The sequence below is a fragment of the Delphinus delphis genome, chromosome 8, assembly GCF_949987515.2.
Source record: "Delphinus delphis chromosome 8, mDelDel1.2, whole genome shotgun sequence".
Taxonomy (NCBI): Eukaryota; Metazoa; Chordata; class Mammalia; order Artiodactyla; family Delphinidae; genus Delphinus; species Delphinus delphis.
This window is the reverse complement of record NC_082690.1, coordinates 62,609,476-62,622,711: the sequence shown is the minus strand read 5'-3', so window position 1 is coordinate 62,622,711 and position 13,236 is coordinate 62,609,476. Positions and strand designations below refer to the sequence as shown.

General features: G+C 39.3%; 1 protein-coding gene across 1 annotated transcript in view; it reads left to right on the top strand.

Moving 5' to 3' along the window:
* The first annotated feature begins 257 nt into the window (after nt 1–257).
* Nucleotides 258–13,236, top strand: part of LOC132429745 (interferon-induced very large GTPase 1-like) — a 30,373-nt gene continuing 17,394 nt past the window's right edge. Inside the window, exons 1-2 of the mRNA XM_060018432.1 lie at nt 258–384; nt 6,464–6,533. The gene's annotated coding sequence lies outside the window, so the exon portion shown is untranslated. The remainder of the gene's footprint in view (nt 385–6,463; nt 6,534–13,236) is intronic.

Genomic DNA, 13,236 nt, shown 5'->3' with positions numbered 1-13,236 from the left:
TGCTCACCCCATTCCACCACTGATTCACACATGCATGCACACACATATACCAACATTAGTCTTCCATTTGCAGTTATTTTAACACCCAGGAATCACAATATAAACAAATAAATGAATTAACGAATAAATAAATAAATAAATAAGCAGGATTCCTTTAAATCAGCTGATTTCTTTTAAAGGGAGAAAAAACAAAACCGAAAGTAAAACCAGTTTTTCACTTCCTGTCTGGAGGATATAATAAGGCCCTTTGACACAGAGGCAGCTGAAATCTAGGCTGAAGATTTCAGTCAGCAAACTACCAGACTCCGGGAAAGAACCAGCTCTACTTTCTCTGTAATATCTCTGGAGCAACCTGAAGACAGGAGCTTGGCCTCAAGAAGACAGGTAGGTGAAGGAAAAGGACGGAAATGGGACAGACAAAGAGATACAATGACATACTCAGAGACTAAAATAAAAACAGAAATAGATGGAAACAGGCATAGGGACAGTCAGAGACACAGGCAGATTAAGGCATGCTAAGAACACAAATAGGAACCTGGCTTTCTCCTTGTTCCAATAAACAGCTCCAAATCTGGGGGAAAGGGAGTACATTATCGAAACAAACAACTTGGTAATTTTTATTGTCAACTAAAAATAAATCTAGACTTAGGTAAAAAGAGACTATTTGAAAGGATTATTGCAATAGGGGAAAGAGACTATTGTAATAGAGAAAATAATCCAAACATAGAGCTTCAAGCATCTCAAAGGTCAGGCAGAAAGGAATATTCTTTTAGAGGAAAGGGTCAGCAGGCTAAGAAGAACACAGTATAGAGGGAGTGGGATAATCAGGGAATATTTTATCCTTAGGAGGGATCATTAAGGAGAGGTTGTATGCAGGGTCAGGAGGAGGGTGAGTCAAAGTTAAGGGGACTGAAAAGGAGAGAATTTTAACTAATGTTTAGTTTCAAACACTTTCCAATTGATCAGGGGGACAAACAGCTCAGTGAATCCTTTATGAGGCAAAGAATGGAATTTAAAGGGTCTGTGTCTGCTGCTATATTTAAAATAGGTAACCAACAAAGACTTACTGTATAGAAATAAATAAATAAATAAATTTAAAAGGTGTGGGGGGGCGGTCTGTGTCTGGCCTCCCTATAAGTAATAAAGGGACACACAGATGAGTTTATATAAGTCATATGGGGAAAGGTGGCTCTTTGCAGTAAACTAATTCTCAGAACACAAAAGGGTGGATGGATTTCTTTAACCATCACTGCTTTCCAGGAGTAAAGGACTCAAGAAAAGTTTAACTTTGTTATTATGATTCATGTAAGTAACAGGTGCTATGGTAAGCACAGAGAAGAGAGGAACTAACTCAACCTGGAAGAATAAAGGAAGGCTTCACAAATAAGGAGAAACCTGAATTGGGTTAGAAGCATAGTGTCCTGGGAAGTGCTCATGTAACATAATATTTTAGGGGAGGAAACAATTTCCCTTCTAGATTTTTTGGCTGGTTTAATAACTGAGTTGACATAAAACAGATTAACGGGAGAAAATTAAGTTTAATTATATACTTACAAGATCCCCACCAAGACATGAAGACTCAAAGCAATCTGGCAGTTGAGGCATATATACTATCCCAAGCTAAGGAGAAGGAAGTAGGAGTGTAGGGCTTCAAAGGCGAGGAAGACAGTTCACAAGATGAGAAGAGCAAATGATTGGTAAGCAAATGTTTGCCATGCCATGCAGGTACATCTTTCTGATATAAAAAGTTGTCTCTGGTAATAGCTCTCTCTGGTACAGGCCCTCTATATGATTCTTTCAGGCAGTTCAAGGAGAGGTAAAAAGTTTTCCTGGGGCTTCCCTGGTGGCGCAGTGGTTGGGAGTCCGCCTGCCGATGCAGGGGACACGGGTTCGTGCCCCGGTCCGGAGGATCCCACGTGCTGCAGAGCGGCTGGGCCCGTGAGCCATGGCCGCTGAGCCTGAGCGTCCGGAGCCAGTGCTCCGCAACGGGAGAGGCCACAACGGTGGGAGGCCCGCGTACCGCAAAAAAAAAAAATTAAAAAAAGTCTTCCTGAGTCTGCTGGGTCTTAATTGCCTTCAGCTCAAAACAGTCCACATGCCAAAGTGGCGGATTTGGAGGTGGCATATTCTGCTCCCCCTCAACATACAGGGTTAAGAAAACTGTGAGACTGAGGACAGATGACAGAGTATAGTTTCTAAGAGAAGTAAGTGAACTAGATGTTAGGAAAAGGAAAAAGAGTGGTTGTGAAAGGAATTGGGTTAATTGTTGCCAGATTGTGAGGGGTCTTGAATGCCAGGGCCCAGTAATTTGATCATATCATAAACCAATGAAGGGTTTGCAAGTTTTGTAAACAAGTAAATGATTTACCTACAAGTTTCAGGATGCAATGTGAAAGATGGACCACAACAAGGATAGAGATAACAGATTCAAGAGCTTCTCATACAGAGCAGTCAAACAAATAGAGCAAACTAATGCCGAGCATTTAGTAAGTAACTAACAAGGACCACAGTTTAGGGGAAAAAGTAGGGAAAATGGGCTTCCAAGAAATAAAAGGTGCCCACATCACCATTTCCCCATCAAAAAGGAATGGATACCCCCAAATGGCTAGACTTAGGAATTCAGGATGAGTTTCTAACTGGATAAGCTGTTCAACACAGTTAATCCAACAAGTCCAAAGAGGAGCTAAAGGAATAATAAAATCTATAATAGGAGGCAGAGACTAAGAGGCAAGCTAAAATTTTATTACTTTTTTTTATTGAGCTATAATTCACATATAATATTATTCTGTTGTGCAACATGATTCCATATGTGTATATATTCCAAGATGATAACCAAAGTCTAGTTAACATCCATCACCACATAGTTATAGTTTATTTTTCCTTATGATGAAAAATTTTAAGGTCTTCCTCTTAGAAACTTTCAAATACACGATACAGTATTATCAACTATAGTCATCATGCTGCACATTAACATCCCCAGGACTCATTCATTTTATAACTGGAAATTTCAGCCTTTGTCCTTCACCCATTTTGCCCTCCCTCTCCCCCACCTCTGGCAACCACCAACCTGTTCTCTGTATCATTTAGTTTGTTTTTGGTTTTGCTTTGTTTTCATTTCCATATGCAAGTAAGATCATATGGTATTTATCTTTGTCTGACTTATTTTACTTAACATAATGCCATCAAGGTCCAACCATGTTGTTACAAATGGCAGAATTTCCTTCCTTTTTTTTTTTTTTTTTTGCGGTACGCGGGCCTCTCACTGTTGTGACCTCTCCCGTTGCGGAGCACAGGCTCCGGACGCGCAGGCTCAGCGGCCGTGGTTCACGGGCCTAGCCACTCCGCAGCATGTGGGATCCTTCTGGACTGGGGCAAGAACCCATGTCCCCTGCATCGGCAGGCGGACTCTCAGCCACTGCGCCACCAGGGAAGCCCCCTTCCTTTTTTTTTTACTGCTGTATAATATTCCATTAGAAATGTACCACATTTTCTTTATCCATTCATCCATCAATGGACATTCATGTTGTTTCCAACTTTGGTTATTGTAAATAATGCTGGAATGAACCTGGTGGGGGAGAGGGAGGAGTTTTTCAAATTAATATTTTCTTTTCCTTTAGATAAATACTCAGAAGTGGCATTGGTGGATCATTATATTTGACAGAAACTGGGAAAGGCTGGACACTACATAAAGAGTCTAAAGCAGCTCACGATTAGCAGCAGAGCCTTTGAACGCACATTCTCTAACTACATATCGAAAGCAGCCTCAAGTTAGTCTCCATCCCATTATCTGCTTGTTTCTTTCCTAGCACTTAAAATAATCTGAAATTATTTTGCTTATTCAAATACTTACAAGTTTATGGTTTGCTTCCCTCCACTAGGGGTAAGGGCAGGTATCTAACCTGCCTTATTCATCAATCAACACACAATACTTAAAACATTTCCCAGCATGATGATAGCCCTCAATAAATATGTGTGAAATAAATGCTGAAATTTTAAATCTTTGCCAAACTTCCAATCCATGGTACTTGTATGATCTAGTTCACTCAAAGGCACATTATCATGATGGGTACAGAGAGAAGGGATGGTCAACAAAGAGGAGCTCCCTAGATTCTTCTATTGTTTCTCTGATATCAGTCTGCTTTAAACTTATCTGTAAATAAACCAGATTTTTCATTTGTTTAATACTCAAACTCTTTATTCTAAGAATAGGAGAATATTTCCAGGATATATTAGAGTTGTTGTTACTGTTGTTGTTATTAATTCTGTACAACATTTGATGTATATTTTCATTATGGAGAATCAGACCATACTGCCGCTCTGGGAAATATTCTTCTATTGTTTCTTTGATGGTTTTTCTCAAACATCCTTTCTGATCTCTCCTTCTGAAAACCATATTAGACTCAGTCACATGTTGGCAGCATTTCTGGATCTAGCCTGCCTGTCTCCTTAATGAGCTTTATAGCTCTTCATAGCCCTTTCTATGTCTTTATCCTTTGAAGTTAAATTCTTAAAGATCCCTCAGTTGAACATTCTAGCATAGTAGTGGAACCTTCATGTGTATTCATTCAAATACTGAGACAGAAAGAACGCTTCAGTTGGAAACTAAGAAGTAAAGAATCTCAAAGGAGATATCTTCATGTTCAGGCCAACAGGAATGGCAAATTTAGTTTTTTCACTCCCATCTTTTCTCCATTAAAAATGTCTCCTTAGAATAGGGTTGGTTTTTTTTTTCAAAATATGATTGAACACTTGGTAGCATTTATAAAATTAAAGTTGGGGGGTTTATAAAAACCTTAGTTCCTGAGCAATAAGCTAGACATCCCATGTCAGATTCTCTGTGAGTGGGGCTGGGAACCCACATTTTTAAGATGTCCTCAGGTGATTATTATCCAAAATAAAGACTGAGAACAACTACTTTGAAAGATTAACTCATACTTTTAACTTTCAATTGGTTTAAAACCAAGTCCAGTTCGATCCGTCAGGGGAGTGAGGACATTACAATCCTTAACACCGCCATTAATTTGCTGCAGTTTCTGCCTTCTTTAAATCTATCTCTATAATTTGGCATTCAAACAGACCAAAACTGTATGATAAGCTAGGTGGAGAAATCATTGTCAAAATCTTTCCAGCACCACAAAGTATGGGCAAATAATCTACCTCTTGGCCACAAGTCCTTCGCTGTAGGCAACACTGAAGTAGACAAGAACTAAAAGACATCTTTTCTTCTCCTCATCCTTCTTCCTACTACCCATATCTCTACTTCTCTTTCATTGACACAACCCCAGTATCAGCTCTGAGGCACACAAAGCTACAAAGAATGGCTTGTTGCCTTGGGCAACTATTGGAACAAGTGCCTTATACACAGCACTCAGCTATACACACTATTTTACATGTATTTTTCTTAGAGAATAAGTCAGTGAAAAGACACAACATGGCCTTGAACAAGGATGTAAGTCTTCGACTGTTAATAGATCCTTGCTGGAACTCACAAAGTTGAATTTTTATGTGACTTCAAGGATTTCTTCCCAGACACTCTAGACAGGGGTGGGAAGGAGGGATCCTGGTATACACCTTAACTGTAAAACTGATTTACTTCTGAGGAAAATACTAGTGTGTCTGGACCTACATACACCTAGTAAAGGCCACTGCATTAGTCTTCAGCAGAGATCATTTTGTTAGGTTACATAAATACCAGGGACTCAGTCTTTAGCAAGGACTAAATATATGGATTGATTTCCACAATACACTTTCTCTAGTCAATATAAAGTCTTACTTGTACCATTCTGCTTAGTGAGCAAAGGTTGTGTCCACTGTGGTATAAACCAATGCTCCCAAATCACTGGCAGATCACCTCCTAATGTGGGGATATATCCATGGTCTGCTAGCTCCCTTCCGGGAAGGTCATCTTGAAAAATGTCTTCTGACACATTCAACTCCTATCCAATGCCCAGCAGACTTACTCATGCAGAGTGAGAAGAGCCTGACAGTGTAACAGGACACACAGACTCCCCAACTCCAGTGTCAGGACAATATCTGTTCAAATCTGAACCAGCCTGTCCAGTGGAGACAATCATTGAGGAGTCTGCCCTCCTCCCTATGTGCCTTTGTCTGTGCCCTTGAAATGACAGCTATGAGAATTCTAGCTCAACAGGCTTAGTTCTAAGTCTTAGAAAGAAAAAGCAGCTGCAGCTACTGTCCTACCCTTTTGGTTCCTTCCTAACCTATTTGGAGGTCAATGGCTATGGGATTTCAAAGGCTGAAGAGGCTTTCTTTGGGTTACAGTCTCCCACATTTCCTAAAGGAAAGAGACTCCTCGTTCTGAGACAACAAGAAAATAACTAAAACATTAGCAGAAAAGAGACACAGCATCTCCCTTAACTTTCAGTCTACACCAAAATGATGAAAGTTATTTTCCATGTTGCAGCAATTTCTATGGCTAATATTTCCCATTATCTCATGGCAGAAGCACCAGGAGACAGGAAGCCACCTCTGAAAGTTAACCTTCAGGATCAGCATTCCTGACTGCAGCTGTGGTATGTAGTTTCTAGTTAAAATTTTAAAAGAAAGAAAGAAAAAAAAAAGCATGGCCTTAATTTAGACCCTTCTGTCTTGACTGATCCTTTCATTCCCCAATGTATGTAAGCTTCCCAATCTTTATTGTACTTGATATATTGTCATCAAACCCTATATTTATGCTCCCTGGAGTGGTGGGTCTGCCATTCTACTTTCAGTTTTCATAGTCTCCTGCAGATTAGAGCCTGCTCCTCTACCTTGGGGAGCTTCTCATTTTCCTACATGTCCATTCCTGGTCCTATAGGATCCTATGGCCCTTGGGCCTTATTCATCCCATTCAAGCAGCCCTTGTCTCTTTTCATGATGTTTTCCCCATTACACTTGCCACTTTTCTGGTTACTTTGGTTCCTAGGCCAATCTTAATTAGATATCCTCTCTGAAAATTTGCCTCTACCACCTGGAATAGGTGTAGGCACCAAATGAATTCCATGTACAGAATAGCTCAGCTGCAATCCTGAGCCACCTAAACTCCAAGTCCCTTTGGCCAACTAAAAGGATGTCTTGAAAGTTATATGTCTCCCCAGATAACAGCCATCCTACTTGTTTCCTTGGCATACACTCCCTGGGCTATGCTTCCCTTAATTCCTTTTCTATACTCTACCTTGATGCACTGAAAAGTTCCCTGGAACCTAATCTTCCTATGTATTCCTTCTAAGTTCTCTGGTTTAGCTCTTCAAGTCCTCACTAACAGCTCCTCTCTCCAGATTTTCCTAAAATGTGAGGCATGCTCTTATTACTAGGAGAATCAGATTCTCCCTTGGCTTAGTGGTGGAAACCTCCTTTAGGTCCTCCTCCCCTTCAGTGGGATTTACCTCATTGAGTCCCACATCCCTTTGGGCACTGAGACTGTGGTTTCAACAGGGCTTTAAAAACATTAAATGATAGGAGGAGTTAACATTGATTGAACCCTTAGAATAGGTCCAACACTGGGCTGAGCATGTTACATATTTTGTCACTTGGCACACAGATGAGGGTAGCTCCATGATTCGAGGCCTATGGAATGCCCTCCCCCTGCTGCTAGCTAATAGAATGTGGCATAGATGAAGGAATTTTTCAGATGAAATTAAGGTCCAGAATCAGTTGATTTTGCATTAGCCAAAAGGAATATTATCCTGGCTAGGCTTGACTTAATCAGGGAAAAGACCTTAAAGAGCGACTCGGCCTTTCTTTAGAGATAATTTTCCCTCCCGCTGGCTTAAAGAAGTAAGCTACCATGTTGAAGGAGGGCCTACAGAAAAGCTATTGTGGCAAGGAACTGTGGACAGTCCTAAAATCATAAGGAGATGAATTGTGTCAACATGTATAAGCTGAAAGCAGCTTTTCTCCAGTTGAGGCTCTAGATGAAAATACAGCTCAGTCAACACCTGGAGTGCTGCCTTGTAAGACCTTGAGCAGAGGACCCAGCTAAGCCATGTCAGACTCCTGACAGAAATTGTGATATAATGTGTGTGTTTTTTAAGATACTAAGTTTGTGGCAATCTATTATACGACAATATAAAAATAATACAGATTTTGGTGCCTAGAAGTGGTACCTAAAACTTGGGAACAGCTTTGGAATCAGGCAAGTGAGCAGAAGCTAGAAGAACTTTGAAGAGCATGACAGAGAAAGCCTATATACCTTCGACAGACTGTTAGAAGAAATCCAGACTTTAGGTATCCTGCAGTGAGGGCTCAGAAGAAATTGAGGGACATGTTATTAGAAACAGAAGGAAGAGGATTCGTGTTATGTAGTGATAGAAAGCTTACCAAAATTATGTCCTGGAGTTATGTACAAGGAAATACTTAAAAGCTGGTTTTATAGTTAGGGAGACTTCCAAGTGAGGTGTTAAAAGTGCCTCCTGATTTCTTCTTGCTGCTTATGATAAAATGTGAGAAATGAAAGATAAATTGGGGAAAGAACTGTTAAACAAACAGGAGCCAAGGCCTTACAATTTTGAAATTTCTCAGCCTCTGCAAAGGGCAAAACCCATTAGAATAAAGAGATTCACAGTCTTGAATCTCTGTTGATTATGATTGTACAACCTTTTCCTAAAACCTCAGAAAGATTAAAAGGTAAAGGAATCAGGCACAAAAATGGTCCTTTCAAGAAGATAAGCGTTTGCCTCACAGATATCAACGAAATTAGAAGTCCTCTAGGAAGCTTAAGGTCACTGTTCCCTACTATCTCAGCGGGAGGCCAAGGCTTTGGTCACTGTTTCCTACCATCTCAGCAGGAGGCCAAGGCTTTTCCAGAAGGGTTTGTCTGGAAAAGAACCATAGAAGTGGCTTTTGTCTAAAGGAGTGAACCCCACTGAAATCTTTAGAAGATCCACAAAGTTCTTGAGAAAATTTGTTCAGCAGAAACACTGCTAGCTGTTGTTGGATGGAGAGTCTGTTTACGTCTATCAGATCTAGCTGGTTTACAGTGTTGTTCAACTACCCTGTTTCCTTACTGATCTTCTACCTAGTTGTTTTTATCCATTATTGAAAGCACAGCAATGAAATCTCCAACTATTATTTCAGAACTGTCTATTTCTGTCTTCACTTCTCAATGTTTGCTTCCTATGGTTTGGAGTTCTGTTGTTAGGTTCATAGGTTTATAAGTTTTATATCTTCTTGATGGGTTGACACTTCTATCAATATTTAGTGTTCTTCCTTGTCTCTTGTAACAACTTTTGACTTAAAAGTCTATTTTGTCTGATCTTAGCATAGATACCTCAGTTCTCTTTTAGTAACTATTTGCCTGGAGTGACCTTTTCTATCTTTTCACTTTTGTCCTATATGTCTTGGATATAAAATGAGTCTTTTCCAGACAGCATATAACTGCATTTTGTTTTTCACTCTATTACGAGAATATTTACCTTTTAATGAAAGAGTTTAATCCATTTACAAAAATTACTGATAAAGAAACACTTACTCTGCCATTTTGCTTTGTCTTTTATATGTTTCATATCTTTTTTGTTCCTCAAGGTCTCCATTAACTGCCTTCTTTTGTGTTTGATTTTTTTGTAGTGTATGATTTTGATTCCTTTCTAATTTCCTTTTCTGTATATTTTAAAAGTTATTTTAGCATTGGTTGTCCTGGAGCTTACAATTAGCCTCTCAAACCTGTAACAATCTATGTTGAATTAATATCACATTAGCTTCCATAAGTATATAAAAATTTGGATCCTACACTGCTCCATCCCTCCTCCCCTTTATGTTTTTGTGTCACAAATTACATCTTTCTACTTTGTGTGCTCATTTAACATAGATTTATCATTATCATTTTATTCATTTGTCTTTCAGTCAAATTGGGAAAGAAAAAGGAGTCACAAATGAAAAATACAATAATAGTGGCTTATATATTTCTTTACCTGTGTTATTTTTTCATGTGGATTCAAGTTACTGCCAAGTGTCCTTTCATTTCCACCTGAAGGACTCCCTTTAGCATTTCCTGTAGGACATATCTACTAGTGATGAATTCCCTCAGCATTTGCTTATCTGGGAATGTCTTAACTTCTTCTTTATTTTATTTATTTATTTTTGCGGTACGCGGGCCTCTCACTGTTGTGGCCTCTCCCATTGCGGAGCACAGGCTCCGGACGTGCAGGCTCAGCGGCCATGGCTCACGGGCCTAGCCTCTCCGTGGCATGTGGGATCTTCCTGGACCGGGGCACGAACCCATGTCCCCTGCATCGGCAGGTGGACTCCCAACCACTGCGCCACCAGGGAAGCCCTCTTCTTTATTTTTGAATGATGGTTTTGCCAGATACAGAATTATGGGTTTTCTCTTTCTCTATGTACTTTAAATATGTCATCCCACTGCCATCTGGCCTCCATGGTTCCTGCTAAGAAATCCAGTCTTTTTCTTACTGAGTCTCCCTTGTATATGACAGTCACTTCTTTATTGCTGCTTTCAAGATTCTCTCTGTCTCTGGCCTTTAAAAGTTTTATTATAAAGTGTCTCAGTGTGGACCTCTTGTGTTTTTCCTCCCTAAAGTTCACTGAGCTTCTTAAATGTGTAAATTCATGTACTTAATCAAATTATGACTTTTTGGGCATAGTTTCTTCAAAATTCTTTTACATCATTTCTCTCTCTTGTTCCTTACGCAACTTCCATTATCTGTATGTGGTATGCTTGATGGTGTCCCACAGGTCTCCTAGGCTCTCTTCATTTTTGTTCACTCCTTCATCTTTATGTTCCTCAAACTGGATAATTTTAAATGACCTATTTTCAACTTCTCTGGTTTTTAATTCTGCCTGCTGTAATCTGATGTTGAAATTCTTAGTGAATTCTTCATTTCAGTTATTGTAATTTTTAACCCCAGAATTTGTTTGGTCCCTTTTTATAATTTGTATCTCTTCAGAGATATATACTATTTGGGGCACATCATTCCCCTGGTGTTATTGAATCTTTGTCCATGATCTATGTTAGCATTTTGAGCATATTTAAGCCAGATGAATTAAAGGCCTTGCTGAATACCTTCTATGACTTGATTCCTCATGATAGTTTCTATTCATTTTTCTGTGAATGGGTCATATTTTCTTGTTTCTTTGCACGTTTTAAAATTTGTTTTGTGGAAAACTGAACATTTTGAATGTTATAATAAGGTAACACTTGAAATCATAATCTTTCTCGTGCTCAGGGTTTGTTCCTGTGGGTTTTGGTTATATGTTTAGTACTTTTCTACCTTTTTCTCTAAAGATATTTGTGGTTTGTGCTCTCTGAAATGTGTTCTTTAGCTTATCATGAGCTTATGTGTTGACTGAGATTTTTTTGCCTAAAGACAAAACAAAAACCAAACAAACAAACAAAACAAAAAACACCTCGCTTTGCATACTGGCTCAGTGTTTAGCATTCCTCCAATGCTTAACCTGGCCCTTTACAACTCTGCCTTAGCCTTCACTTTCTATTTCTGAACCTAAGGATCATTTAGAGGTATAAATCCTACACACAGGGAACTTTTTACTGTTCCACTTCCACACAAAATCTCTCTCACCAGTCTTTCCTACCAAGTTTCAGCATGTCTATTATTTGTCTCAACCTTAACATCTTCCCCCAGACAGTAGGGGTTGTCCATTTACCTTTCTTGTTTGCAAGGAATGCCCTCCACTTGGCTGCTTTTGTGCCCTGAAGAAGCTCTGTGCTACACAAAACTGCCTTTCATCAGTCCTTCAGATAGTCCCCAGAGGGCTCCAAATAGACAAACACAATTCTCTGAGATCAAGGTCTGCCCTTCTCCCTTTGAAATCAGGGACAAGGGTCTCACAATGGGAACATGGGCTGATATCTTCAAGATTCCCTCAAGCAGGGGAGGAAGGTGGCCCAAAGGCAAGTAAAAATGCCACAACACTCCCCTACCATTTTTAAGTTGCCTTTTTCTTGATCAGCAGATACTTGGTTACTATAGACCTTTGATTATTTTCCAGATTTCCAACAAAGTTGATTCTGACATTTTTTCTCTTGTTTATTGTTTCAGTAGAAGGATGCGCCCTTGGAGCTACTTATCCTTTCATATTTGTGGATGTGCTCCTATATAATTTATTTTTCATAATGGCTGTGCTTAATAACTGCCTTACAAAATTCCTGAACATTTGACATTTGGTTCTCATTAGTCAGTATAGGCTGGTTCCATCATACCATGAAATATGGTCACTGAGGGCATAACAGAGGTTTACAGAGGTCTCTGAGAAAGCACTGAGAGCATGTCTATAAGAAAGGTCTCCCAACCCAGCCAAGAACTGAAGGCCTATGATTGAGATTTTATTCCTCCCTAAAAACGCTCTTGGATTCTTTTCTAACCCTTTTATCAACTATTCTTCTCCCCTACACCTAACCCATTTCTGATCTCAATGAGAGCTTCTCACAAAAGATAGACCCTTAGCCACTCTAACTCTCAGTAATCAGAGCTCCAGAAGATTTTAGGCACCTTTCACCAGGCAAAGTAATAAAAGACTGCAGTATCACCATATGATAAATGTCAAATAATATTCTAAGTCAAGCCTTTGTAGAAGAATATGCATGAACCAAAATTTCTCAGGCTCTATTGTAATTTTAGACATCATAATTATAGTTATAATTAGGGTCACAGTATGTAAAAACAGCACTGGCCAGGCAGAAATGTTTATTTCTAGGAAGTTAAAGCAACTTCGATAAAATTAAAATTCTGTTGCAAGAATGAAGTTGAGACAGGATCTATAAGACATGGCAACATTTCTTTATGTGGAAAAGTTTTCCATCATTGCCAAGGCACTGCTGACTTAAAAAGAAAAAAAAAACTATTGTTTCTGGGAAATGAGAGAGGGAGAGAGAAATAAAACTGAAAGCCTTTCCACAGCAGTTGGTAGAAGTGAAGGAAGGGCTGACCCTGACAGCTGGGTGATGAATAGGGCTCATATGTGTGATGCCCCACCCAGGGGCACTCACGCTCAGACCCATACAGGACAACCCACCTTATAATCAGTAGTCCTCTTTTTATGATAATTTTTAAACTTGAGTCATTATTAAACACATAATTCAAGATCCTTGAGTCTTTGCAAGATAACAAATGTTAACACACAGTAAAAAGTTTTTCTTTTTTTTCTTTTTTTTTTTACTTCCTTATCTTATTTTTAAATCAGACCCTGTGCTACACAGGAAGCCAAGCCTAAACTAAAAGCAGTCAGCCTTACCTCTAAGAGACTCAGGAAAAGAACCCATTC